The sequence below is a fragment of the Lethenteron reissneri genome, chromosome 6, assembly GCF_015708825.2.
Source record: "Lethenteron reissneri isolate LAM-NWPU_2019-01 chromosome 6, ASM1570882v1, whole genome shotgun sequence".
Taxonomy (NCBI): Eukaryota; Metazoa; Chordata; class Hyperoartia; order Petromyzontiformes; family Petromyzontidae; genus Lethenteron; species Lethenteron reissneri.
The window spans coordinates 121,165-145,313 of NC_083784.1; the positions used below are offsets into that span (position 1 = coordinate 121,165).

Here is a 24,149-nt window from a genome sequence, read left to right on the forward strand (position 1 = left end):
TGGATGATCGCAGTGAGTAAGTGCCACGTGGACGTGTATTACATGCCTCTTAGCAGCTGTCTTTTTGTATCGAGCCTCCAGATCGATCCGCACATCTTATTATCGGCGATTAGCGTGGATAAGAGGAGTTACATGGAATGGTGACAAATACATCCCTTTATCTGTGCTTGTATGCGGATCAGAAGAAATAGCTTATCACAGATAAGAGGAGATAACAGGTAAATGCGTGAATTGCAAATAAGAACATCCCTGGGCATGTCACGTGTTTTTATATGATGGCATTGCTGGTGCTGGTGGTGGATTTCACCTTGCCACAACTGACTTGAAAGTGGTGTTGTGAAAGTAGGTCATACGGCATTAATTCATGCTGGTGCGTGCTTACTTTTGGCCATATAAGAGGGAAATGTGTGGATATACACGGATAACAGGGTCCACCAACAGTACCCCCATAGCATTGCAGAAAAAAGTTATAATGTAGTGTGAAAGGGAGTGGCACGTTGGGTATTGCAATATGCTATGATCCTGGTGACTTAGTTGAATTCCTGACCCTGGTGAAGCAAGCTAATGACAATTTGTTTTTTAACTTTGTTAGGGCGTCTTTTATGTTCACTGAAAGAGTAGTGTATTTTCTACCGTATATTTCAGTAGTACTGTATTGTTATAGGAATTACTAACTATCATAAATTTTTGCACTCTATGATAGTGCATAACAGTAAATTACAATATCACAGTAGCAGTTAATTCAAATGATACTGCAGTAATTCATTAATGTTGCGATTGTAATCATTGTTGTGGGAGTTACATGATATAGTAGCTGTCATTGTCACTCTACTAAACTATAATTTGAGTGCTACCTGGGTGATAATGGAGAGTTTCCTGTTTCAGGTATTAAACTAAACCTATTTTTATTTACCAGGTAAGGCCCACTGAGCTACATAGATGATTTTCAGAAGTGGTCTGGCCACAAATGATAGCTCAACGAAGTGGTTTATCATTTGTAAATGTATAGCAGCCAAATACTGTAAACGCGTATTTCTAAATGTGGAGGGAAAAACTGGAGGACCCAGAGAATAATCCATGCGACCATGGGGAGAACATGCAAACTCCAAGTATACAGGCGTCAGTGTCAGGATCGAACCCAAAATCTTCTGTCTACCAGGCGAGGTAGTTAATGTCTCGCTATGAACCCGTGGTTGATGGTGACAACCTGGGTAGGCCTTCATCTAGCAGGGTATATATCATTGCTGATGATGAACACAGGGGACACAGAGATGGCTAATCACATCTGGCGTTGTCTACGCCGCCATGGCATGTGCCCTGCCGGCCCTAACAGATAATCAATTAGAGTCATTGCCCCAATAGTCCGAAAGACAAACTTGTAATACAGTGCACCATATATTTTTGTTTCATATACTGTACACATGTCAATGTAACTTTGTTTGAACAAAACTTCGTTTGAAGCAGATAAGAGCCCAGTGAAAAAAATACGTTATTATGTCGGCTTTTATGACCGAATATTATGATTCATAATTTATTTATTGGTCAGATTGTATGAGGCAATGCCAATGTGTGTCGTGCACCCTCCTGTGTCGTTCCAAATTGGTGAATGTTGTGGATTGCTCTGCAGTGTACTAGTGTCATTAAGAAATGCGAATTGCCGCTGTTTGTTCACTTGACAAATTTATTTAGTTGGTTGCGTCAGGAGGAGGAGGGTGAATGACACACATTGGCACTTGTTCACATGATCTGACCCAAAAACTATTTAGAATCAGAAAACATAATTTTACAACAGAGACCTGGATCAATGGAGAAAACAGTAATAGTCGTAAAGGCGAACTGAAAAAAATTGATACAATATTATTTGAGATTGAGTTAACTCAGCGGAGGGAAGTCCAGATTTACTTTGATAAGCAAACATTTACGACAACCTTCAAGGCCATTAATTGAACCTTGACCACCCAGTAGATGTGTTCATCCGCCGTTCCATTTTTACACACGGCGGTTAAAGTTGGCAGCTGTTGGATGGACGATGGTGTTTTGGTGATGATGAAATGCGGTTTCCTTGCTTTGTTTTGCTGCCTAGGCTGAGAGAACGGTATTAGTTACTGCACGCTGCCATTGTGTGGCTGTAACGTACACCTGCAAGAGCGAACTCGCCCATGTCATGACCAGGGCCCCACTGTAAGCGAGATCCCCGTCGCTTGTGCGCATCGCAGTTGCTCTATTTAAGCAAATAAGTTCCACTGCTTGAGCCTAGACGTAAAGAGCTCGGCATTGGACTTGGTGAGACCAAGATCTCTGATCAAGTCATTGAGGTCTTTTTGGTTGGGGTAGTATGGGTTTCTCTCCTCAGCTCCACCTCTGAAATTATCATCTGGATCTACAACATCTTCCTTTTCTAGAGACGGCTGCTCTCTCTCCGGAGGAGTCGGTACGGGGAGCTCATGGTAGTGTGGCACTGGGGCGATGGATGAAGGAAGGTCCGGATACGTGATAGCAGGTGCATTCTTGCCAGTCTGATGTTTGGAAGGGTCCACCATGCAGAAGTAGCATTTGCTTGAGTGGTCAGGGGGCCTCACACATCTTAGCAGATGCTTCCACAGAGTACTTTTTCGCTCTTGTCTTAATCAATTGGCCGCAGACATAGCAAAATGCGTCTGCCGGATGCTTGCAGGCTCTTGATGTCATCTCAGATATATGCAGATATGTATCCACTTAGGCAGCTGGAACTAAACTGAACTGGCGGGCTTAAGGCTACTGCTATTTAAATTACTGGAAAGTTCTAGAATGTTCTAGAAGTTACTCCAAGTTTACTCAGCACTGAATATATCTGGAATGTTCTGGAAAATAGGTAAATTTCAAAATATCACTGTCCTGGTCACAAAAGCAAAGTTTGTGGGGAATAATAGCCATTTTCTGTACTTTTGAGGCATAAACAATTAGGAAATAACACTTACTATCCAGGAACAAAAAAAAATAGTTACACAAAATAATTATTTGAAGTAGTAAAAGCAGACGACGCATTCTACGTCGGTCAATAATAAAAAAACACATGTATGGTCCAATTCATTTGCGGTTGTTGTCGAGGAGAATAAAATGCTTCCGGACATGCGGCTGATGATGTCACATTCATAATCAGAACATTTATTTAAACTGGAGGAATCCGATGAGCTATGAAGCTCTTTTCCACAGATGTCCAGTAGGGTCGGGTCAGAAAGTTAAAACAATAAACAATAAAAAACGATAAGAGTGCAAAGTATAGGAAAGGTAAACAAGTAACACAAAAAATCGAAACAATTACGCTGCTCTTGGATGCGCTTGCATAGGGGGGATCGGGAACCAAATTACCAAGAGCCATTTTTTTCCAATTCGGTACAAAACTCTATATTTCCAGAGCTGCAATGCATGTGAACATACGAGACGGTGGTTCTTAATGAATAACGTCACGAAGCAGCAGTCCTGAAAGAGCTGCATGCAGCTTCTGAGCCACAGGTTGCTGACCCCTGCGCTAGCGCACAGACGGCCGCTCTCACCGGCTCCGTCATCCACCTGAGTGCCTCATGGGGCGCAAGTGACACGAGGTGCGAGGGAGTGGGCGCTGTTTGTGGTGGGGGGGGACCTGGGGCACGTGAGATGTGTTCCGTCGTTGTAGAATATGCCCTTGGATGTGTGCGCGAGTGCTCACTCTCTCTCTCCACTTTGCTCTCACGTGCTCTCCCTGCGTCGTCTTTCAGCCATCAGCTGGCTGCCGTGCCATTTATATGCAGGTACTTTCAAGTTCCTACCGTGTTGTTTGCATGTTTTTTTCTTTCTGTGGGGACATGCAAAATGTAGCACAATCTGCCAGTGCACTTTTAAGTTTTACGTGGATTCTAAATGCTTTCTGACATTGAGTTGCAAAAAAAAAACCAAGCTAAATAAACGCAACTGGTAACAAATGAAGGTAAGGTGAAATTGCTTAATATCTAAGTACGACTGAAAGCCGAGGTTCAAATTCAGGCCCTACATTGCAGTGAATTTGATTATCTCTATTTAAAGCTTTCGTGACTGCAGGGATTCATCTTCTTGGTTCTTTCGGTAAAGTCACGTAGAAGGGAAGTAATAAAATAATAAAAATAAAACATAATAAAATAAAATAATTCTCACGACGTTTCGGCTACAACGCAAGCAGCCGTCTTCAGGTGAAGCACCTGAAGACGTCGTGAGAATTATTTTATTTTATTAGGTTTTATTTTTATTATTTTATTACTTCCCTTCTACGTGACTTTACCGAAAGAACCAAGAAGATGAAAAGTTGATTATCTCTGTCCAGGCAACAATGATTGCTTAAAAATTATCATAAAATTTGATCTGGACAGACAACACATTTGTTCATTCATCTAATAAATACGACAGTGATGGTGGCACTTCCCTCTGATTAGCATGGGTGACTACATACGGTGTGAAAGAAGTTCAACATACATACAATGGATGACTGCATTGGATAAAAAAGACACGTTTACAGAACATGAAAATGGACACGTTTGTTGTTGAATACGGGCAGCAGCCTGTTAAAGTGGCTGAGCGACAAGCCACGTGCTGTGCCACCCAGGGCCGTACCCTGACCCATCGGCCGACTTGGCGTGGAGCCAACATTTGGCACTTGTTCAAGCCGCGACTCCTTGAAGCCGAGTCCTCCCCCGCGTTTCTTCTTAAACTGATCATTGTTGTGCTACGGCCGTACATGAAATGTGTAGTTAAAGTTTTATTTACCCAGAAAAGCCCCATAGGGTCAGAACGCCCTTTTTAAGCAAGCACTCAAAACATTTGTCAATAGCACAGCGCTAAATGAATATATATTTGATCGATGTTTTACTTGTGAACAAATTTGATTTTGATTGTCCTGAGAAACCCCATACATGGGAGAGGATAATGCTAAAATAAGTGAGAAACCTACTTTCTATACAGTCCCCTTATCTTCCTTGCATACAGATGTTTTACACAATCTCCATCTGTGCATGATCCACCAATCCCGCCTCCCAACCCTACCAGAATGTCTGGTTTTATCTCTGGCCATAAAAGCCTTCCTGTTAAATTATCTCTGGAGGTTGAACTGAGGGTCCATTGGTACACAACCTGGTTTAATGAACCGCTAGATAAGAGGCGTTTAACTTTGGCGCTGATACCCTCTAGACTGCACCGATCTTTGTCCTCTCGCACCACACATCATCACTCCAGTCCATGGAGAAATTATGCAAGGGGTAGGATAATGGAGAAATGTGTCGACAGTTGTGACGTTTATTCCACACTGCTCAGTGGGAGAGCACGTCCCATAATTCAGTGTCGCCTCTGACTCTCCCGAGGCTCTGAAATGAGCACTCAAGGGATCCTTTGGATGGTGCGGTCCCTGGGTGGCTGTGGCTCTGTGCAAATGAGAAACATGGAGTGCAGCGCAATCAGCCTGTGTATCATAGCAGTGTCTCAATCGCGACCCGAGTTGTATGCTGAGTGCACAGCGCCTCTCACCGAAAATTCCAAACAGAGATATTCACCTACAATACAGGTTTTTTGGGTTAAATCACGTAAATAGACAATGTGTCGGAGATATTCACGTCGACAAGTGCTTTGGGGCATTTGCAGCAAGACGAGATGTGACTGCGCTCCAGTGAGGCTGCGGACATTCATCTCGGTGCAGCAGTGATCTCTGATTGCATTACTCGTCAACTGTTGTGGAACAATCGCGTGGTTTACAAAAGGACCCTGTCATGCAATCATGTCTGCTTTTTCAATTACTCATTTTACTCGCCACTCTCCAGTTGTCTTTGTGGTGAAAGGAGTTGTCAAGCCACACACAGTGCATCTTTGACTGAGAAATTGGGTTTTTGTATCGTTTGTGCATACTGCTCTGCACCCTGTAGATATCGGTATCCCATTACAGGCCTCTGTGCCTACCGGTAGCATTTATGTTTAAAGCATTTAGATTACAATCTTGATTTGAAGATTGTAATATTGTAATAATGGCATTACATTTTAAGTGCTGGGACAGATGAGAGGTCAAATCCATTTTGACAGTCATGTGCTCAGGGTGTGTGTGTGTGGTGTTAACCTTACAAAAACCTCTCTTGCACTGCTGCTCTTGAAGAGGGAATGACCAATGACCATTATTTACAAACAAAAACTCCAGCGAGTCTCAAGACTCTCTTTTAAGGGCTGTCCTGCATTGTGATGTTTGAGCAATTCCGTTAATAACGCGTGGCACGTCGGAGGAAACCAGAGTACCTGGAGATGAACCACACATGCGAGGGAACAGTATCCGAAGCTTCACACAGGTCGATTTAAGAATCAGTTGCTACATTTCCACTGAGTGTCCACCTCAGCCGAAGCCCACAATACCTGGTGTTTCCAAGTAGTCGTCCATGTGAGTACGAACCAGGTTACACCCTGGTCATGTTGATGGCGTCAGTCGTCTGTTTAAAATGTATTATTTAAATTCAAAGCCGTAGACTGTGTAAACATTATAATGCACTGTATTTTAAAGATAGCATAATTGTTACTAAAGGTACAATTATGTCACGCTTAAAACAATGACTTGCTCATTAATTCAATTATGACCATGCTTTGAACTCGCATGACAGACCCACCCAATGTAAACGTCTGCACTTAAGTGGCAATTGAATTCAGTCGACCGTGATGGAAAAATCTGAAAAGTGGATCATCGTTTCGGCCAACGGAACTTCACAGGAGACATTTTCAAAATGGCCCCGACACAACTGGAGTACATCTACTTGGAACAGTTTGTTAGTGGAATCCGATTAAAGATTACATCTGTCCTAAGCAAGGCATTACCCTTCTTTCAGCCTTTGTTTTTCAAAGGTCCTCCATGATATGCTGTCTTTGCTCATGGTTTTTGTTGTGAGTGGTTCATTATTTGCCCCTTAATCTCAGTTAATATTCAATTGAATGTTTCATGGTTGGTTTGGATACATAAAATGTAGTTTTGCTTCTGTTTCACCATAGTTGGTACAGCCCACATTGTATTTGTCTGTTCTAATGCTCACATAATCCTGCTTAGCAAAAAGCGGGGCTTTGAGGCACAGCTTGCACAGGTGAAATGTATTGAAGTCTGGTTCGGATTTGATCAAAAACGCAACACATTGCTCGCAGGGGAAGGATGCCGACTGGAAATGAAAAGACGCTTGTGTGTTTCTCAGGATTTTGTATTGCATTGGTTGCTGTGGTGCTTTTTTATTACATTTACTGGTGAGTACGTTTTCATTCTTTGCATTTACAAGTGAACGCACATGCCGAATTTGCAGGGCATGGCCAGGATATAGCTCTTGATATAGCGTGTATGCTTCATTTTGTGAGGATCGAGTTGAAATCCTGACATGTGAATGAGCCTTATTTATTACAGCCCCACCATCATGGGTACCATCAGCATCATCATTATCGTCATCTCTCCTAGATTGAGATATAAATGCCACGCATGCACGCTGCCAGCCAGGTGGCTCAGCAGTAGAGTGAGTGGCTCGCAAACAGATGGTTGCCACTTTAAATCTTGGTTGGCCATTGTTTCGGCCCATCATCTATCCAGGGTCTATACAATAAGCACTGCTTTGTAGGGAAGTGAAGAGTGGTTGCTTTATGGATGTACGTGTGTTTATTTTGTTGTCATTCCCGCACACTTCCGATTAACACAGTTGGCTATGTACAATGCAAAAGGAGTGTGGAATTTCACCCGTTGGTAAACAGGAGATGGGCACCACCTCGATGCTCATTTGAACACAAAATCACTCTGACTTGTGCATGAAAGTCGTTGTCATCATCATTGTTTCTTTGGGATTGAGGAAAGCTGACAACTTATTTATCCTTCACACTTTGGAGCAAGAAAGTCATCAGTAATTGTCCTGTGGTGAGATTGGTCTCTGCCCCCACTGACTAGAAATGCATTTGAATGATGTGCAATACATGTGGCTTTGTCATTTTAACTTCACTACCCCGTATTGTCTTGTATTTGATAAACAAATTAGCTTAATAAACTTATGCTATATCTGATGCGTTTTAACTTCAAATTCTGTTTTTTGCTTTAACTGTCCTTTAAGCATGGATGTGGTAGTTCCTTTTAATATGTATGCATTTATTTTCCTGTATTACCCTTCAATTGTCCCCTTCGCAAAGCCAATTGCAAATCCATTAAATCATGAATAGCAGATTTGAAGCTAGATGAGAAAAGACACTACGTGAATATGTATCGCAGGTGTGCTGTATTTGCCCTGAAGGACAAACGAACTGAACAAACTAAACAAGCATTGCGTGTCTGCACTATAATGCTGAGTGTGCTCATTAGTGCTGATGTAAGTTAATCGATTTACTTGATCGAACGATCATAAAAATAACCGATCTAAAGAGATGAACTTATTAGTTTTTTGGGGAAGGCGAGAGTCGTTGTTCTGGGGCCGGCGCACACACGTCTGGGTCGGCATGGCTCTTGAGGACTGGAGCTCGAGTTTACTGCTCAAGAAGGTTTCTGGGTTCGAAAGTCAGGGGAGGAAAGTTATCAGATCCCAGCAAAATAACGCGCCACACTTGGCTTGCATACTGTACACATTGAATGCCCTGTTAGCTCATTGACCTTTTCAGCGTGGCATTTTTGCGATAGGTTTGGACAATGTTGTGATTCTCGTGAATGTGTTTTGCGTTGTTCGCTCTGTGGGTGTCAGCTCTCTGCAATGGGATAAAGCGTACAATATTATAAATCACATAGACTTCTTCTTTGGGTCTTATATCTACATGACTTTACCAAATAACCCAAAGAATATGAATTCGTGCAGTCATGAAAGCTTTAAGTCAAGACGTGTACACATCCATTTATTAGGCACTCGTTGATATTGGCAGCATAGTATCTTGTTATATTTAGAAACAATATTTTGATCGCATTGCCTCTGTGGTTTCACGAGTTATCTTTTGAATTATGTTCCCGCTCATGATGTCCTTATGTCAATGTTTGCTGTTATTCGCCTGTTTGCCTCACAATTATTTATTTTTCATGAAAGTATATCTTTTTTTTTACAATAAAAATAGATTAAAACATCGATTCATCAGCAGATATTTTTAAATGAAGTCTGAAGAGGTTATGTCTGAAAGTGAAAAGAAACTAATTTGGTAAAGGTAAGAAAAGAAGACTACAGTGGTTCGGACATGTTGCAGGAATGAGCTCGGATAGGATCCCGTACTTAGTGATGCTAATCCAAGTGGAAGAAATAGGAGCAGTGGAAGACAAAGAGCCAGATGGAGAGACGCAAGAACAAGAGCGCTAGAGAGGGAAGAGAGAGGGAATGAAGCAGTAACACCCACTTGGGAGGAATACATTAATACAATGTATTTGGCCTTATTGTTGATGAGCAGATGCAACGGACATACAGGGAATCTGGCCTCCAAAACTCTGAAAACTCGCCGCAGTGCATACCCAAGCCACTGGAGCTATGCACTTTTAAATGTAGATTGGAAACTTTTTTTTAGAACAGTTGTTTGTGTTTAGTTTGTTGTCCTTCACCTGCACCTCCGATTATTAGCACACCCCCACCCCTCACACCCCAACTGGAGGGAGGTCATAAAGATCCATTAATTAATAAACCTCGGGGCAAAGGGAGGTTAATGACAATCTGGGAAATCTCCACGGGGCCATGGGACACGAACTCCATGGACGTTTTAGACAGTTTCACAAACAAATCTCCAGACAACTGGCGTTTTTTTTAACAACGAATAAATCGCCATTATAGACTGCCAGTACACTCAGACTAAGAACCAGACTGCAGTCTACGTTAGTGGCGTTTGTTATTACTTATATTACTCTTATTCACCTTATATATCTTGTTCTTATTGTATCTTTCTATCTACGTGACTTTACCGAAAGAACCAAAGAACATGAATTCCGGCAGTCACAAAAGCTTAAAGTCAAAACTTAGTTATATATATCTCCAACCTCAGGATATCAAAATATAACTCGAGAATAAGAAGCACGGATCCCTGGCAACACAGACGGAGAACAAAGTTTAATAATCCTCGGAATACCTGTGGTAACAACTTTGATACATCACATATCTTGGTTAAACATAAGCCATATAATAATTAAGTATTAGACCTAGGGTAATTCAAAAGAGATACAAGGCGAAATAGATCAATCACACACGACCAAGATAATATGTATTCCATAGGATCAGAGCCTCCCCAACCGCCTTTGTCTTCCAGCAGCACATGGTAGCAATAAATTACATATGCAGGGATGGCGCCTCCTCTTGAGATATCAAACACCTTGAAGAAATTCCAAACCACGACGGAAGTACTGTAAACACTGCTCAAAACATACCTTGAGTCACTTACACAGTGAAAACCGCGAAAAGGGATACGATACTAAGATAAGGGGTGGAAAATCATATTTTTTTATCTCTCAACTTACAACCCGTGAGAGTGAACGGAAAACATGGCAACAGGAGGACACACTTCAAAAAGCTGTGCCCCTCTTTGTGAGAGACAAGAATATGTAACACCCCCAACCGTGACGGCAAAGGGGGGGATGCAACCGGACAAAAGGAACCCCCCCCCCCCCTCCTTTCAGATTAATTATTTCAGAAAGTTGAACACACTTGGGGCAATTGAAAGAAGTCTGTTTCCACAGATGGCGAGATGGCTTGAGGAAGAAGACAGGAACCAGGCCTTGATGTGACTTAACAGATTACTTAAATTTATGAAAACAGACACACACGTACACCGGACAAACGGTTGTTCCCACAGGCTGAGAGCGAAATCAAAGGAATTCCGGTCCTTTGTGAGAAGGCGAGCCGAGGTGGGAGAATTTCAGATATAAGCAAGAATAAAGTGCACACAATTCAGTCTTGCTGCGGCAAGCTCCGTGGGTGGGCCCCACAATCAACCATAGATGTCGTGTCTTGCAGAGAAGAGGGGTGATGTCTTGCTACAGTGAGGGAAAAAAGTATTTTATCTCCTGCTGATTTTGTACGTTTGCCCACTGACAAAGAAGTCATCAGTCTATAATTTTAATGGTAGGTTTATTTGAACAGTGAGAGACAGAATAACAACAACAAAATCCAGAAAAACGCATGTCAAAATGTTATAAATTGATTTGCATTTTAATGAGGGAAATAAGTATTTGACCCCCTCTCAATCAGAAAGATTTCTGGCTGCTAGGTGTCTTTTATACAGGTAACGAGCTGAGATTAGGAGCACACTCTTAAAGGGAGTGCTCCTAATCTCAGCTTGTTACCTGTATAAAAGACACCTGTTCACAGAAGCAATCAATCAGATTCTAAACTCACCACCATGGCCAAGACCAAGGAGCTCTCCAAGGATGTCAGGGACAAGATTGTAGACCTGCACAAGGCTGGAATGGGCTACAAGACCATCGCCAAGCAGTTTGGTGAGAAGGTGACAACAGTTGGTGCGATTATTCGCAAATGGAAGAAACACAAAAGAATTGTCAATCTCCCTCGGCCTGGGGCTCCATGCAAGATCTCACCTCGTGGAGTTGCAGTGATCATAAGAACGGTGAGGAATCAGCCCAGAACTACACGGGAGGATCTTGTCAATGATCTCAAGGCAGCTGGGACCATAGTCACCAAGAAAACAGTTGATAACACACTACGCCGTGAAGGACTGAAATCCTGCAGCGCCCGCAAGGTCCCCCTGCTCAAGAAAGCACATATACATGCCCGTCTGAAGTTTGCCAATGAACATCTGAATGATTCAGAGGACAACTGGGTGAAAGTGTTGTGGTCAGATGAGACCAAAATGGAGCTCTTTGGCATCAACTCAACTCGCCGTGTTTGGAGGAAGAGGAATGCTGCCTATGACCCCAAGAACACCATCCCCACCGTCAAACATGGAGGTGGAAACATTATGCTTTGGGGGTGTTTTTCTGCTAAGGGGACAGGACAACTTCACCGCATCAAAGGGGCGATGGACGGGGCCATGTACCGTCAAATCTTGGGTGAGAACCTCCTTCCCTCAGCCAGGGCATTGAAAATGGGTCGTGGATGGGTATTCCAGCATGACAATGACCCAAAACACACGGTTAAGGCAACAAAGGAGTGGCTCAAGAAGAAGCACATTAAGGTCCTGGAGTGGCCTAGCCAGTCTCCAGACCTTAATCCCATAGAAAGTCTGTGGAGGGAGCTGAAGGTTCGAGTTGCCAAACGTCAGCCTCGAAACCTTAATGACTTGGAGAAGATCTGCAAAGAGGAGTGGGACAAAATCCCTCCTGAGATGTGTGCAAACCTGGTGGCCAACTACAAGAAACGTCTGACCTCTGTGATTGCCAACAAGGGTTTTTCCACCAAGTACTAAGTCATGTTTTGCAGAGGGGTAAAATACTTATTTCCCTCATTAAAATGCGAATCAATTTATAACATTTTTGACATGCGTTTTTCTTGATTTTGTTGTTATTCTGTCTCTCACTGTTCAAATAAACCTACCATTAAAATTATAGACTGATCATTTCTTTGTCAGTGGGCAAACGTACAAAATCAGCAGGGGATCAAATACTTTTTAAATCCTTTATTAAGTTCGCTTGCTTGCTTGCTTGCGTGCTTGCTTGCTTACGACCGTGCAAATCTTTCGGTCGTTTTTTAACCCACTTCCCGTGATCCAATCGAGCTGACATTTTGCACACAGACTCGTTGTGCGAGACAATTAATGTTCGTGAAAAAAAATTCCAAAATTTTACACTGTTTAGGGAAAACAAATTAAATATTTAATTGCCAATTGCTTAATACTGGCAGACAATCATCTGACCCATAGGCGGCAGCCATCTCAAGCCGCCACGCATATAAAGGATTTATAGTGAAAAACTTAGTTTTTACGGGTTATACTTATTTTCCATCACTGTAGGTGCTGAGTTCGGCGCTGAACGACAGAGTATCGCTGAAAGTTTTATTCTACACTTATCCTGATGTTTTGAGTCGCTTGCAGAGTCAAGGATTTCGATAAGTTGTATTGTACTAGCGATGAGAGTTGCGAGCAGCTAAGAGGTGTGCGAATACAATTTGAGTTCTGAGAGTTAGTGAGGAGCTGCGACGAGCAGCTCACAGCAGGCGTCATCCTGGAGGAAGGGCGGGGGAGGGGCCCCAAGCGAGCATAGCGCAAGCCAGCTGCTACTCACAGGATCAGCTGCAGCCCAGCGGACTTTCGGACTCTGAACCCCGAGCACACACCAGAAAAGGTCGAAACTACAAGGATCAACAGTGTCGAGTTCTGCAAGTGGCAGGCTCTGGGAATCTGCCCCCGTGACAAGCACATTGATAGGGAGCTGCATCGGCAGAAGCCACGGGTCGCGGAGTTTTTCCTTTGTTAGTTTTTATTTATTTATTTTTCGTCATTGAGAGAGGCTGTTGCCAAAAGCTGGTACTCGCAGTAGTACCATAATACCACGTGGGCAAGAGTGTCAGCGCTGCAGCGGACGAGCTGCGAGAGCTAGACAAAACATAGACACGAAGACACACAGACAGACACAAGCAGAGAGAGACGCGCACATAGGCAACTTCTCTGTGTCGAAGCCTTAGAGAGAGGGGGGAGGGGGAGTTGTGTGGAATTCCTGCCCATGGGGGATGGACGAGCTGGACACTGGACTTCTAAACAAACAAGCACGGAGTCCAGTGGCAGCTCGTCCATCCCCCATGGGCAGGAATTCCACACAACTCCCCCTCTCTCTCTCTTTAAGGCCTCGACACAGAGACGTTGTCTTTCTGTGTGCCTATGTGTGTGTCTCTCTCTGTGTGTCTCTGTGTGAGTCTCTGCTTGTGTGTCTGTCTATGTGTCTCCGTGTCTATGTTTTGTCTCGCTCTCAAATTTAGCAATCTTTGGAAGAACCTAATCAACCAGGTAGGGTGTTGACTGTTTTGTTGGCCGACTCTGTGTTGTATTGCATTTTATTTCCAAGTTAACTATGTTTGTTTTTTTCATTCATTTGTACCTGATGATGGTTGCTTGTGTTGCAATCGAAACGTGGTATTCTATTATTATTTTATTTATTTCTGCGTGACTACCGAAAAAACCAAAGAGTAGTTCTCTTTGTGTTTCAAAAAGGGTGGTCATCTAAAGTGGGTGCATTAATATTAGCTGATCGTGAAAAGCATTGCTGCCCATTTAGTTACGTGGATACAGTCGTTTAGAGGTATTTTAGTAATTTGAAGCTTTCGTGACTGCAGAAATCCATTCTCTCTGGTTCTGTCGGTAAAGTCACGTAGGTATAAAATAAATCACGACGTTTGTGTTGCGCCCGAAACGTGATTTCTTTTATTTTATACCTACGTGACTTTACCGAAATAACCAAAGAGTATTTTAGTAATTATTTCCATTAATTGCATAACTGTACCAATGAATTCATTGATGAAACTAAACATTTAAAAACATCTATGTTACGAATCTACAAACTCACAGGGATACTTTTGTGTTAAAATCTTTTGATCACAGAATCTTGCCCGCAAATTTATTGAAGCCTTAGCCAATTGATAAGCATTTGTTAGACAAACAGGCACACTGCCGCACACTATTGTTCCAAGATATTTCGTTAATTGCATAATCTTACCAATAAATTCATTGAGGTCTACCTTTGCCTTAGGCACATGTTTCTTTATTACTGTTCGTATGAATATTGTCGCATCAATTTTTAAGGACTTTTTCCCGTCGCCGTTTATGGTCGCTTTACTCCGAGGAATTAACCGATTGTTCTGTTACCCAGTTTATCAAACGTAACTATTGAGGGTTCAATGTACGGATCAATGAGGAGGACATCTCCAGAGGTACTGTGTTGACATTCCTGGCATAAGAATTCGCATATTAGAGTGTTATTTTTTTTTTAGAGATTAAAGTTGCTTAACACAGAAGCATCTGAGTGGTGCCTTTCTAAGTTCATGTATAATTTTAATTATAAGAACTGTTCCCTGCGGTGAGATCTGTATTTTGAGACCTGACATAAACACTAAAACTTAATCAGTAAAAGTTAAAGCGAGAATCATTGAATTACTGTATCACGATTGTTAATATAACCCTTGACAACGAAGCCAAGCCTAACTTGCATAATTACATAAACTTGCTTAACTTCATACAATTACACCCCTAGACAACGAAACATGCTTATTAGCATAAAGCATAATTTGCATAATTGCACACATTTGGAATAAGGTCGGGAAATTACACATTTTTCAATTTTCATTTTTTTTCAAGACCGAATATATACAACAGTGACGCGATAACTGCAATGATGACATCGTCGACAATCCCTGCCCACCAGGATCTCAGGTCCTGATTTCTCAGGTGCAGTGCCAGTAAAGCACACGTTTTCATTATTGTATGCGTGCATTTGCATTTATGGAAATAATATGCGAATTTTATGTTTTTTAATCTGCTTAATCAAAGAAATTATAGTGACACGAATCGATTATTTCAATAGTTGAAATCTGCAGCTTTAGTGCTGATGATGCGGTATGCCTCCAAGCCTGTAATCCACACCCATATAAACAACGATGATGCAGCAGCAGCATAATCATTGATTATTTATACCATGCCTCCCACGTAGTATACTAGCGTTGCAACTATCGACCATTGATATAATCCATTAATAGATCCACAAACCTTTGTAGGCAGGCTTAGCGGATCAAGAGAAAATGTTGTCTGCATGAGTCACTTACTGCAGACCAATTAGGTGCTAACTGTGTAAGGCAGTTCAGCACGTGCGTTTCTCACAGGGATATCTGCGCGAGCATTGTGTGTTATCTTACTGATCGTGTGGCTTTCCACCTGATACATGCAGTTTTATTCCCACACGCAAAATTGATTGAAAAAGGACTTGGTAGAAACACACCAGAGAAGTACTGTACTTGGCTACTCAAGCAGCCTTAGATACTCAAAGGATTTCTTGGCTGAATGTTTAATAATAATATTATTATTTTTATTACAGGAGATCGAGTGTTCATTGGACAACAGGTAGGCGATGTAGTGTGGGGGCCGTTGGCCCCCGGGGTCCCTCCCGCCTGCATCCCCTATTCCGTTTACGTTACCCCACCTCCCTATTACTCGCTACGGTTTCGCCGGCATTCGAACGCGACGCCCCTACTGTTACAGCCTCGCGCCGCGCTCCCACGCTGCGAGCATACGTGCGCACATCATCGTCAATCAAACGCCGTGCTCGCAGTATAGCCCTGTGCGGCACGTTACCAATGCGCATCCGTATCCGACACGTAACGAACGTATGCACACACACACACCGCTCCGTACACTCCAACTCCACACCGACTACGCAAGTTATGATCGCGCACCTGTATCACACACGGAGTGAACACACGCGACACCCACTCTTGCGCCGCTCTGCGCAGCGCTCGCCGCCTGCTGGCCGCTTACGTTATGATCGCGCACCTGGGGGACGCCAATTACGCACGCCGCGAGCTTACGCACACACAGTACCACACGCGTTCCCACACGCTCACACTGCACGACAAGATCACGCGAGACCACGCTTCGCTATTAATGATTTATTACCTGGTAACTAATGTTGAATCAGTGAGTCGATGAGGCTGGCCTATTCCACTAAACCGGCACCTATTCCCTATTTATCGGCTATGATTCTAATTCACCTTCTTACTCACTGTTAAGTGTCCACGGCGGTCCGCTGATCCTTGTGTTAACCGCGTGCCTCGGTGCGTCGCACGGACGTCCGGGTCGCTGGCTAGAGCTGCGTCTGGTCGCCTGGCGCTGGAGTAAGAGAGCGATTTCCCCTCTGCGCCCCTCTATTTATCCTCCCTACCTCAAAGGGGATGCTGCGCTGAACAATGGGCTCGCGCACCCCGAGCCCGCGCACGGCGGTTCCGGGCGCTGTTGATATGCTAATCAGTGAGCGACGTTGGCGGCGTACATTCTAATTAACCCCTTACCCTCCCTAACAATGGGGCCTGCGCGCTCAAGCGCAATTATCCCAACCCTCCATGACTATGCGCAACAGCCCCTGTGATCCCGCTATTCATGCTGTCCCGTGCCTCCCCTGCTTGCCCCGTCGACTCGTGGGGGTGTGTGTGGGGGGAAATGCGCCTCAACCGCGGTGGCCGAATGCCCCACGCCGCGACCACACCATATTAAGGCCGGCCGCAGCGCCGCGGTGCCACGTAGCACGGGGGAGGTCATCCAATTCCCTGATCAGCCGGAAACCGTGAGAATTAATCCCGATAAGGGTCTCTCGGATAAAAACCGGTCGGCCAGGCGACCTCCCCTCGGAGCTCTATGGGGGGGGGGGGGGGAAATGAGTGCGGGTGTGTTCATGTGAGGTGAGGTGAGGGGGACGCGGGGTCGGCTCCGTTGCTTGGTGGTGGCGAGGTCGGGGATTTGGTGCCTGCCGAACGGCTTCGCGGCGGCGGCATCACAGTAGCAGGAAGCAATAGCAAGTTGTGTGATGGCATCAATTACTTTGGCTGTAATTATTCCTTGATCCTTGTGTATAATTACATAGCCCCCCGAGGTGCCAGTCCCTGTCCCGGGTTGACTGGAGCACCTCGCTTGGGCCGCGCCCACGAGGAAACGTTGCGGGGTCCGGGGGATCCGTCCGGACCTAGTGGCTGGCCTCGGGGCGGGTGGTTCCGTCCTCTGTAGCTCCTGCGGCGGTCTCCTCCTCCACTCCAGCAGCTCTCCCCGTCCTCCGGCACCTGTGGGCTGGGGCACAAACTCAGCCGCGGAAGGGTTTAGCGGCCGTCGTCTCCGGACTGGATCGGGGCGTCTCGGGGGCCCGGCGGGGCCCATGTAGTGTGCGAGGCCCCCCAACACGAGGGGTGCGGGTACTCCGGGATTTCGGGGCCTTCGGGTGATGGGGTTCTCTCTCGCCGGGGCCGCTTTCCACGGTTTTAAGCGGCGGACATTGACCACCGTCTCTCGACCCCTCTCCCCGCCATCAATTAGTACCGTCCAGGGGGAGATCTGTCGCACCACGGTCCAGGGTCCCCGCCAGTAGGTCGTCAGTTTCCCCACCTGCCCGGCCCCGACGCGAGGGGTGTGTAGCCACACCTTAGCGCCTGTCAGGAATAAGGGGGGTTCCATGCGGGGTCGGGTGCCCTGTTCCTGCCGCCGATGCGCGGCTTCCCCTTGCGGGTATGCTCGGCCTCGGGCTTCTCGTAGGGTCTCCAACAGGTGTTCCACGGGGCGGCTTCCCTCCTCCGGCTGGGGGGAAGGGACGCCGAATAGCAGATCTGCGGGTAAACGAGACTCACGGCCGAACATCATTAAAAACGGGGTTTGTCCCGTCGACGTGTGTACGGTGGTGGCGTAGGCGAAAAGGGCGTAGGGGAGGTGTTCATCCCAATCCCGTTGATTTGCGGCCGCCATAGTTTGAGTTTCCCCGCTAAGGTCTGATTCATGCGCTCCACCATACCGTTCGCCTGGGGGTGGTATGCTGTGGTTCGGTCCTTCTGGATTCTGAACTCTCGGCACAGTGCCTGGAACAACTCGGCCTCGAACTCGCTACCCTGGTCGGTAAGGACTCGTTCTGGGATCCCGTGCTTAAGTACGTAGTGTTCCACAAATGCCCGGGCCACCACCAAGGCCGTTTTATCAGGGATGGCCACTGCCACGGGGTAGCGGGTGAAATACTCTACTGCGACTAGGATATATCGGTTGCCTCGATGGGATCGCGGGAATGGCCCCTGTAGGTCGATCCCGACCAGCTGATTCGTGCGGCTGACGCGGAACGGCCTTAGGGGTACCTGGTATCGTGCCGGTTTCGGCCCGCACTGCTGACAGGCGCGGCAGCCCTGTACCCAGGCTGCCACGTCTTGTGCCAATTTGGGCCAGAGATACTGGCGACGCAGGGTCTCTCGAGTACGTCGTTCCCCATCGTGGCCCCCGAGTGGGTGGTCATGCACCAGCCGTAGCAGCTGGGGTCGCACCTGGGCAGGAACACAGATGCACCCCGGCTGGCCGGCCTCGGTTAACTCCCGTACCACTCCGTTCTGCACACACAACCGGGCATACAAACCGCTCCAGGGTCCTGGTAGGGCGCTCTTTTCCTCCCGCAGTGCCGCCTCCACTGCCGCCAGATCCGGATCTCGCTGCTGGGTCTGTCTCAGCTGCTCGTCGTTTAGGCCCGGGAAGGCGCAGCCGACGTCCTCCTGGATCCGTCCGATCGGGTCCCGAGCCGCGGGTCCCGCGCTTGCCGGGCGGTCGACAGGATCCTCAGTGCCACCTGTGAGGGTCTCTGTGGCGCACACTGCACTCTCTCTCGCTGGGGGGGGGGGTCAGTGGCCGCGGCCTCTCGGGGGTCCGTTGCCTACCGGCAGCGTCCCCCCGTGAAACACGGGCAGGCCTCCTCCGCCCGCGTCTCGGCGTACACCGTGGGTCGCCTCGACAAGGCGTCCGCGTTTGCATGCGTCCGGCCAGCCCGATACTCGATTTGCAGGTTGTACTCCTGCAACTGCGCTAACCACCGGGCCATCTGCCCCCGCGGCTCCTTGAATGTAAGAAGAAACTGCAGAGCATAATGGTCAGTGCGGACGCGACATCTCCTGCCGTACAAATACGGCCGGAACTGTTTGCATGCAAAAATCACGGCGTACAACTCTTGGCGGGTCACGCAATAGTTCAGCTCGGCCCCACTCACAGTCCGGCTGGCGTACGCGATGACTCGTTCCGTTCCATCCTGTACCTGTGACAACACCGCGCCCAGCCCGCTGCTGCAGGCGTCGGTGTCCAAAATAAAATCGGTGGTAAAATCGGGGAAAGCGAGGGTGGGGGCGTGGGTGAGGTGATCTTTGAGAGTGGTGAAGGCCGTCTGGCAGGCCCCCGTCCACTGGTAGGGGTGCTTGGGGGAGGTGAGTTGGGTGAGAGGGCGTGCAATCTCGCTGAATCCCTTTACAAATCGACGATAATAGGTGGCAAGCCCCAAAAATGATCTGATCTCCGTCAGATTCCTTGGCCGTGGCCACTCCACTACGGCGCGTACCTTCTCCGGATCGGTGTGCACGCCTGCCTCGCTGACGCGATGCCCGAGGTACCCCACCTCGCGTTGTGCGATGTAACACTTACGTGGCTTGAGCTTGAGATGAGCCGCTCGCAGTCGCTGGAACACCTCTCGAAGCCTGGACCAATGCTCAGACAAAGATCTACTGAACACTATCACATCGTCCAAGTAAATCAGGCACTGTTCCCACTGCAAGCCCCGCATCACCAACTCCATCAACCGCTGGAACGTCGCGGGCGCGTTAGTGAGTCCGAACGGCAACACTCGAAACTCAAACAGGCCCATCGGGGTGGTGAATGCTGTTTTTGGCCGATCCTCCTCCGTCATCTCCACCTGCCAGTAACCGGACGCCAGATCGAGGGTGGAAAAATACCGCGCTCCTGCGAGACTGTCGAAGGTGTCGTCGATGCGGGGTATGGGGAAGCCATCGCCGAGCGTGACTGCATTTAGTTTACGGTAATCGACGCAGAACCGTGTTGACCCATCCTTTTTCGTTACTAGTACCACCGGGGCTGACCAGGGGCTCGCCGAGGGCTGAATTATGTTATCGCGAAGCATGTCCCCAACTGCCTCTTTGATTTGGGCGCGTTCGGGTGCGCCCACTCGGTACGCAGGGAGTTTGATGGGTCGGGCTGCACCGGTGTCAATTTGGTGCTTAACAAGATCGGTCCGACCCACGTCCGAGTCGTGTTCACTGAATACGTCGGCATACTCCCGCAGTAACTCGCGCAGCCGATCGGCCTCTCCCTTAGGTAAATCCGCCCATGGTACATGTAACGCGTCGAGCAGGGGAACGACCTCGGCTCGGGGAGTCGGGCCGACTCGCCAGGCCAGGTCCTGGTCACCCTCCGAACGACCGGGGTCCTCAGCCCAGAGTGCGAACACCGATTCGTCAGAGTGGCGTGCGTGCAGGGGGTGTACAGTGGCGATCGGTGTGCGCCGTCGCAGTATCGCTGGGGTATTGTGCGGGTTAAACATCCGCATAAACAATCGGTCCCCATCTGCGTTTACCAACGTGGCGGATCCCACGACCCCATATCGTTTTGCCAACTCCGGGTGAGGAGTTAGCATTACCTCCCCTGATGGTCGGAGCGCGGGGTCGGTGGGGGATGTTGCCACCGGCACCAGCATCTCGGTGAGCGGCCCGATGGTGACTGCCGTCGCCAGGATAGCGGCCACAGGTGCGAAGCGGGGGCGCGTCGGTTCTCGTCCCAAGAACGGTATCCGCTCGCCGTTGCTCTCCACGGTGGCGCATCGCTGGCGGGGTTGCACGTTGAGTCCCAGCCGTTCTAAGAGGTCGGTACCTGCGATACACTCGTGACACAACGCACTCGACACGTAGAACTCCTGGGTGCACACCTGGCTGCCTATGCGGACCTCTAAGGTGGCTCTCCCCAGCAGCCCCATTCCGGCTCCGCTCGCCGTGTGCAGCGCGCGGTCCGGTGCCTGCAGGTGACGCACGTCGACCCCGATCGCGCTGCAGTGCGCTGCGCTCACGAGCGAGGCCACCGCCCCCGTGTCCAGCAGGATTTGGGTACGCACTCCGTTTACCTCCCCTTCCACCAGCGACGTGGCCCCCGTGATCCCCGCCACCAGCTTCCGCAGCCAGTCGCCAGGAGTCACCGTTTCTGTGGGCGTTGTTGCTGGAACCTGTGTGGAGATCACTCGCTCGCCATTATTCTCACAGCTTGTTTGTGTCGGGGCTACGTCGATTTCGCCCCCCGGTGGTCCCCTCTCTAGGGGGGCCTTAGTGTTTGACCTTAGCTCTTGTCTAGCTCGGGCGACCTGAGGACAGTCCCTCACTAGATGCCCTCGGCGATCACACATATAACATGCCCGGGGAGGGGGGGCGGCTCCGTAGCGGGTCCCCTGTCCGCTCCCTCTCCCTCCCCCAGTACGCAGTTGTCCCAAATCGGACTCTAATTGGGACACCCTCCCGGCTAGTCCCCCTACTGTCGAGCGTAGTTCACCCATCTCAGACTGGAGGGTCTTCATATTTTTATTTGCGTCCTCGCGTACCTGGGTTACCCTCTCACCTACTTGGTTTACCTTGTTGTCTATCTGGGTTACCTGGCCGGAGACATCCTTTATACCCGTTTGTATACCGGCAACCCATCCCGGGGTTGTCTCGCGGGACACTGGAGGCTCTCTTTCCCGGCCCCTTACCGTCCTCGCGAGCTCCTGTTCCTCCTCCTCGTCTTCCGAGAGCAGGCTCGCAATGGCGCGCTCTCGTCCCAGCCCCCGGAGCTGCGCGCGTTCGCTGTGAATTCTTTCACACTTACGTGCGCGCTCGACAAGGGCGTTAAAGGGAAGACGTGGGCAGCTCATGTCTGGCTGCCACCACGCCGTGCGAGACAGGTACCGCTGGATTTTCTCGGCGGCCAGTTCCTCAATAACATCAGTTGCGTACCCCGGGCGTGCGATCTTTGTTAACTCGCGCACATCCTCGGCGTAATCACGTAGATCTTCGCCAGGTTGGCGACGGCGCGCCTCTAAGGCAGATTTTGCTTCCTCCTCGTCACGCGTGCCAAAACGCTGATCGAGTCGGCGCATCAGCTCCTCTAGCTGTGTCTGTGCGCTCGCGGGTAACGCTTCTACAAAATCGGCTGCCCGCCCATCAAGATTCATATTAAGTTGACGTACTGCCTGCGCGTCCGTCCACCCATTAATTTCCTTGGCCCCTAAGAGATTGCGGGCGAATGCCTTCCACGAAGGGGCCCCCCGGCCGGTAGATATTAGTCTTATTTTAGCGTGAGGTAACGCGGGGGTCCATCCCACTTCTGACACCAATTTGTGGGGGCCGTTGGCCCCCGGGGTCCCTCCCGCCTGCATCTCCTATTCCGTTTACGTTACCCCACCTCCCTATTACTCGCTACGGTTTCGCCGGCATTCGAACGCGACGCCCCTACTGTTACAGCCTCGCGCCGCGCTCCCACGCTGCGAGCATACGTGCGCACATCATCGTCAATCAAACGCCGTGCTCGCAGTATAGCCCTGTGCGGCACGTTACCAATGCGCATCCGTATCCGACACGTTACGAACGTATGCACACACACACACACCGCTCCGTACACTCCAACTCCACACCGACTACGCAAGTTATGATCGCGCACCTGTATCACACACGGAGTGAACACACGCGACACCCACTCTTGCGCCGCTCTGCGCAGCGCTCGCCGCCTGCTGGCCGCTTACGTTATGATCGCGCACCTGGGGGACGCCGATTACGCACGCCGCGAGCTTACGCACACACAGTACCACACGCGTTCCCACACGCTCACACTGCACGACAAGATCACGCGAGACCACGCTTCGCTATTAATGATTTATTACCTGGTAACTAATGTTGAATCCGTGAGTCGATGAGGCTGGCCTATTCCACTAAACCGGCACCTATTCCCTATTTATCGGCTATGATTCTAATTCACCTTCTTACTCACTGTTAAGTGTCCACGGCGGTCCGCTGATCCTTGTGTTAACCGCGTGCCTCGGTGCGTCGCACGGACGTCCGGGTCGCTGGCTAGAGCTGCGTCTGGTCGCCTGGCGCTGGAGTAAGAGAGCGATTTCCCCTCTGCGCCCCTCTATTTATCCTCCCTACCTCAAAGGGGATGCTGCGCTGAACAATGGGCTCGCGCACCCCGAGCCCGCGCACGGCGGTTCCGGGCGCTGTTGATATGCTAATCAGTGAGCGACGTTGGCGGCGTACATCCTAATTAACCCCTTACCCTCCCTAACAATGGGGCCTGCGCGCTCAAGCGCAATTATCCCAACCCTCCATGACTATGCGCAACAGCCCCTGTGATCCCGCTATTCATGCTGTCCCGTGCCTCCCCTGCTTGCCCCGTCGACTCGTGGGGGTGTGTGTGGGGGGAAATGCGCCTCAACCGCGGTGGCCGAATGCCCCACGCCGCGACCACACCATATTAAGGCCGGCCGCAGCGCCGCGGTGCCACGTAGCACAGGGGAGGTCATCCAATTCCCTGATCGCCGGAAACCGTGAGAATTAATCCCGATAAGGGTCTCTCGGATAAAAACCGGTCGGCCAGGCGACCTCCCCTCGGAGCTCTATGGGGGGGGGGGTGGAAATGAGTGCGGGTGTGTTCATGTGAGGTGAGGGGGACGCGGGGTCGGCTCCGTTGCTTGGTGGTGGCGAGGTCGGGGATTT

At 48.6% G+C, this 24,149-nt stretch overlaps 1 protein-coding gene across 7 annotated transcripts in view; it reads left to right on the forward strand.

The window, feature by feature from the left end:
• Positions 1 to 7,216: 7,216 nt before the first annotated feature.
• Positions 7,217 to 24,149, forward strand: part of AGPAT3 (1-acylglycerol-3-phosphate O-acyltransferase 3) — a 54,895-nt gene continuing 37,962 nt past the window's right edge. For 3 of the 7 annotated variants that reach the window (XM_061569275.1, XM_061569293.1, XM_061569316.1), the window contains exons 1-2: positions 13,717 to 13,872; positions 15,950 to 15,975. The gene's annotated coding sequence lies outside the window, so the exon portion shown is untranslated. Of the gene's footprint in view, positions 7,240 to 13,716; positions 13,873 to 15,291; positions 15,307 to 15,949; positions 15,976 to 24,149 lie in introns of those variants that run through there. The other 4 variants (XM_061569299.1, XM_061569308.1, XM_061569323.1 and 1 more) reach the window with 3 other exon arrangements.